Raw genomic sequence first — 6,000 nt, forward strand, 5'->3', positions numbered from 1 at the left:
GCAACCAAGGTACATGCCCCTGACCGGAATCGAACCTGGGACCCGTGAGTCCGCAGGCTGACACTCTATCCACTGAGCCAAACCGGTTAGGGCCAAGAAGGCTTCTTTCTGCGTGAATATTCTATTAAGACCCTCCCCCGAGACCTTCCCTAAGCTTTCCACCAGCAAGAAAGAGATACATCCGCTCAGTGTGCTGCTCTCCAAGGAGCACTCTGGTGCCCTTCCCTTTCCCCTTCCCTTCCCCCACAGGCACATATCCCCAAACCCCTAAGGGACCCCACCAGGGGAACAATGGGCAGCAACAGCTTGTCCCGGCTAACTCCCTGAACCTGTCTCCAAGGACCCCTTTGGATATTCCCATCTCCCATCCCCTTTTCCTTAAATAAATTTTTCTTTAATCACCATCTAAGATGGCTATTTAGCCTGCCTGCGCACCACCGATTTGAACCTTTCATATGTGAGGCAAAAGCTGACAGAACTGAATCCACAATTGTAGGGATGTTAGCACTCAGAACAAAAAATACGTAAATATATAAGATACTCTAATAATTCCTATCAACCAATAATTGATATCTACCTGCAGGATACATATTCTTTTGAAGGACACATAATATAGTCACCGTGATATGCATCACTGCAAAAGAAATCTCAAAGTAAAAAATTTGAAATCCCAGCCAGGTTGCTCAGTTGGTTGGAGCACCATCCTATACATCAAAAAGGTGGCAGGTTCAGTTCCCAGTCAGGGCACATACCTAGGTTTTGGGTTCAATCCCTGGTCAGAGCAAGTACAGGAGGCAACCATCAATGTTTCTCACATCGATGTTGCTCTCTTTCTCCCTCTCTGCCCCTTCTTCTCTCCCGTCACCGCTTCCTTTCTCTCTTTAAAAAAAAAAAAAAAATCACTAACAAGATATCTAAAACAACCCTAAATATTTGTTAATCAAACAACATACTTCTAAATAACCCAAAGCTAAAATAGACAATCGAAATTAGAAAATATTTTGTACTTAATGGTAGTACATAATGTGTCAATTTGAGGGATGCAGTTAAAGCAATGCTTATAGGAAAATTTAGATATCTGTACAGAAAAAGATGAACCTCAACCCTTACCTCATTCATTAAACAGACTGTTTCACAGACCTAAATGTAAAACACAGTACTATGAAACTTCCAAAAAAATGTTAAGAAGATATCAGTGAGCTTGGTTTAGAGACGATTCTTTACATAGAATATAAAAAACATTAACTACAAAACAAAAAACAAATCAGTAACTTAGACTTCATAAAAATTCAATTATCAATCTTTGAAAGATACATCAAGAAAATGAAAAGGCAAATCACAAACTACAAAAACATATTTGTAAAACATGTGATTTACGAAACCTGTGATAAAGAACTCACATCCAGAATATAAAAAGCACTCATGCAATGGTAAACAAAAAAACTAATTTTTAATAGGCAAAAAATGTGAAAAGACACCTCACCAAAAAAGATAAATGAATGGCAATAAGCACATCAAAAGATAATCATCGTTAATCACCTGGAAATCACAAAATAAAATCATGCTAGCATAATACTAGAGACCCACAAGAATAACTAAAATTAATAAAGACCTACGATACCAAGTTTAACAAGTATGCGGAGCTCCTGGAATTCTCATCCATTGCTAATGGGAATGTAAAATGGTATAGTGACTTTGAAAAATACTTCGGCAGTTTTTCATAAAGTTGCAAGCACGCATTTACTATACAACCCTGCAATTTCCACTCCTAAGTATTTAACCAAGAGAAATGAAAACACATGCCCATACAAAGACCTGTATATATTCATAGGAGCTTTGTTCATAACAGCTACTAACTAGTAATTAAAGAGAACAATCTACTACTTTTTTAAAAATATATTTTTATTAATTTCTGAGAGGAAGGGAGAGGGAGAAAGAGAAACATCAATGATAAGAGAGAAACATTGATCGGCTGCCTCCTGCACGCCCCGACGAGGTATCGAGCCTACAACCCAGGCATGTGCACTTGACCAGAATTGAACCCAGGACCCTTCAGTCCACAGGCTGATGCTCTATCCACTGAGCCAAACCGGCTAGGGCTCTACTACTACTTTTAACAACATGAATCAATCTCAAAGCATTATACTAAATGAAAGAGAGAAGAAACAAAATAGTACATACTGTATGATTCCATTTTTATAACATTCTGGGGGGAAATGCAAAATAATAGTTACCATGATCAGTTTCCACCAGAGGCAGGGATGGAAGAAAGAAAGTGATCACAAAGGGACAAGAGGGACTTTCTGGGGTGATAAAATGGAGTTGGTTATACAACTTTATACATTTATAAAAACTCAAACTTTATGGTTAAAAATGGGTGAATTATGTTTTGTACAAATTATACCTCAATTAAGCTGATATTTTCCCCCATTTGGCAGCAAAAAAGTAAAGGTATATATACACATGTGCTCTGGGTAAGGCAAGATATTTTTCCTAAATCTTATAGAGTAGGGAGCTACGAAGTTAATGACCTGCCCAACATCAAACCATTAGTTTCTGGTGGAACCATGTTTTGGAATATAGACCATTTTACTGTAAATCTAAACTCAGAATGTATGCTTTAGGTTACCATGAGGATCTGTATAATTAAGACACTTTTTAATGGAGATCCATGAACTGCATTTAACCCATAGTAAAGCCTTAAAGGAAGTTTCAACTTACATAGGGCAAGCCAGCTAAAACAGATTAGGCTAAAAGTTGGGTAGTGTAGCATAGACATCTCAAATTTGGCTTACAACTTTCTTGCCAATGGTCAAGTTTACTTTGGGGCTGGACTATATATATATATAGTTGAGAGAGGAAGGTAGAGGGAGAGAAAGATAGAAACATCAATGATGAGAGAGAATCACTGATTGGCTGTCTCCTGGGATTGAGTCTGCAGCCCGGGCATGTGCCCTTGACCAGAATTGAACCCAGGACCTTTCAGTCCGTAGGCTGATGCTCTATCCACTGAGGTAAACGGGCTAGGGCTGGGGCTGGAATATTTTTAAATTCATGTACACATTAATCCCATTCATCAAAGGCTTCCAAAACAACAATCCTGAAAGTTTGAGTACTCATTTTTTATTCTCACCTAATGTGTCATACTCAAGTAATTAGGGTCAAATAATAAGGGAGCAGATTTTGTAAGACAACATAATGCCAAGAGCTTAAGCAAGACAAGAAAGCTGCTCCTAATACCTTATTCACCACATCAACCTTAACCTCAGCCTAAAGAAAACAAATTAAGACTTTTCTTCATCTCTATCACTAACTGATTTCTCAGGAGTACATCTAATCCAGATGTAGGCAATTCATGGAACCTACAATTATTAGTGGCTCAATAAAGCTTACCATATATATCTCACCTCTTTACTTCCTCTTCTCTGTTCTACTTTTCACTCAGTTTTCCTCCTCCCTCTTTTTGATCCTTTTATAAGGTCACCACAGGTTCACTGTCAGAATATAAAGAGGATATTTATGACTAATCAGTGAAATTATGACTACAATATGACTATTTCTTTGCCCTTCTACTGATTTGTGGTGATCATCTCTTTAAAGGAAACTTCTACACTGTATAGGTACAAATGGTTAGAAAAGAATATTGATCCATCCTTTACCTATCATAAACACTTTTCCCTTTAAGCCAGCGGTTCTCAACCTGTGGGTCGAGACCCCTTTGGGGGTCGAACGACCCTTTCACAGGGGTCGCCTAAGACCATCGGAAAACACATATATAATTACATATTGTTTTTGTGATTAATCACTATGCTTTAATTATGTTCAATTTGTAACAATGAAAATACATCCTGCATATCAGATATTTCCATTACGATTCATAACAGTAGCAAAAGTACAGTTATGAAGTAGCAACGAAAATAATTTTATGGTTGGGGATCACCACAACATGAGGAACTGTATTAAAGGGTCGCGGCATTAGGTAGGTTGAGAACCACTGCTTTAAGCCAAGACCACTGAAAATGGAAGATACTTCATTTTCACTCCATTGATTCTGAAGATTAATTCATATATGAAGCAAGTTCACCTATGTATATTAAATGTTTATCCTGAGATTAAAGTTCAAGCTATCTTTAAATACTTAGAAAGTCAGTATAGAAACAATAATAGGTAATAGCATTAGATATGTCAGAATTCTCAATTGTAAGTGAAAGAAACCCAAGCTAACTTAAAATCAGAACTGACTTGCTCACAGAAGGATACTGAGGTGGGACACAGAAACAAAGAATGAACTTCAGGCAGTAGGGCCTCAAAGGCTCAATGCTACCGGATCCATCTCTTTATCTCATGCTTCTCTTTACTCACTGGCCTCATTCTCTCCCACTGTAGACAGACCGCCTGACTCCTGCTAGAGGCAGTCCCAGCTTCACAAACCCAGAAGAAAACTGACAGTTTGCTCCTGTAGTCTGTGTACCAATATCAGAGAAGAACACCTATTGGCCCTTTGTGTCAAATGCCAATTAGTACTATAAGTGGGATAGGTACAAAATTGGCCAGGCCTAGTACACACGTTTAATAACCCTTAAGTAACCAGAAAATGAGGAATGAGAAATCATGATGAATAAATTACAATTTACTTACTTGCCACTATCTATAAGTTAATTTATTTCGAATCCATGAATTAAATGCAAGGACCTCAAAAACAAATAAAACCCAGTGAATACTCTATTCCTTTCGCTAGAATTATAAATTAAGTGTTGGAGAGTTCCTACTGTTCAAAAAGATCTGGTTTAAGGACACAATTTGAAATTAATAATCCTCCAGATATAATTCAAAATGTAAAAAATAAGAAAAGCTAACCTCTGGCACTGAACCACTGACCTAAAATTGCAGGACTTTTCTAAACTCACAGGGGAAAAAAGGAATAGGTCAATTTAGTGGGCTTGTATATATCATAGTTTAGCAACAAACAGAGCAATCTCATTTAAAAAATTCACTCAGTAATGGCACAAATCTGAAACAAAAGAATAAAATGAAACTTCTTGGTGGGTATAAAATCACCATAGCAATGGCTAAGATTCATGCAGCACTCAAGGAGCTAAATATCTCTGGAGAAAAGAGTCCTTCTTTAAAAGACTTTTTTTTTTTTTAAAGGAATCTGAAATTTCCTACCATATCTAAGTTTTAAATTACTTTGTTTCAGGGCTAATCATTTCAAAACAATTGAGTATTACAAATCAAACCCAGCAACCACAAGTCCTTGCTGATCCACCACTCAGTTTAACAATGCAGTTCGCTACCAACTAGTTTTTATCTTTTCAGTACTTCCAGTCCCATGCAAGCTGTTTCTGTTCTACATAACTGCATGTACACTCAGAATGCAATTCAAACAACTGACCTAAATTTAATACTACCTGGGTACCCGATAAGACATAGAAAAAGGCTCACTTTCTACTAATTTCTTATCTTTCAAGCTTAAACTGAGAAAAATGACACTATTTCTTAACAAGTAGCAAATGTATAGTTATTTATTATAAAGAATTAAATACAGCCCCGGCTGGCAAGGCTCAGTGGTTGAGTGTTGACCTATGAACCAGAAGGTCATGGTTCAATTCCTGGTCAGGGCACATGCCCAGGTTTGGGGCTCAGTCCCCAGTAGGAGTAAGCCAATCAATGATTCTCTCTCATCATTGATATTTCTCTCTCTCCCTTCCTCTCTGAAATCAAAAATATTTTTTTAAAAGAAATACACTTTTAACTTTTGAAAGGCATATTCTGGAGAAAGCTCATATTAAATGACAGCACTTTGAAAACTAACTTTTCATTCCTAAATATTATGCTTGAAAGACTATAGCAAACAGCTAAAAGCATCTTCCACGATATTCAATAGGAAAGGACTATCATGTTCAACAATTTTTACTGAGAAATAGAAAGTACTACAATAATAAAAAAAAAAATTGGGTCAATTCATCCCTGTGGCATATTCACTAAGTTTTATCTATG

At 37.0% G+C, this 6,000-nt stretch overlaps 1 protein-coding gene across 10 annotated transcripts in view; it reads right to left on the minus strand.

Annotated features, from left to right (window-relative positions):
• The window catches only part of MTMR3 (myotubularin related protein 3), a 66,703-nt gene extending 63,195 nt beyond the window's left edge, over nucleotides 1-3,508 (minus strand). For 6 of the 10 annotated variants that reach the window (XM_023762958.1, XM_023762957.1, XM_023762956.1 and 3 more), the window contains exon 1: nucleotides 3,408-3,507. The gene's annotated coding sequence lies outside the window, so the exon portion shown is untranslated. Of the gene's footprint in view, nucleotides 1-3,393 lie in introns of all 10 variants that reach the window. The other 4 variants (XR_002831791.1, XR_002831792.1, XM_023762950.1 and 1 more) reach the window with 2 other exon arrangements.
• Nucleotides 3,509-6,000: the final 2,492 nt, after the last annotated feature.

Source organism: Myotis lucifugus, unplaced genomic scaffold (genome assembly GCF_000147115.1).
Source record: "Myotis lucifugus unplaced genomic scaffold, Myoluc2.0 scaffold_269, whole genome shotgun sequence".
Taxonomy (NCBI): Eukaryota; Metazoa; Chordata; class Mammalia; order Chiroptera; family Vespertilionidae; genus Myotis; species Myotis lucifugus.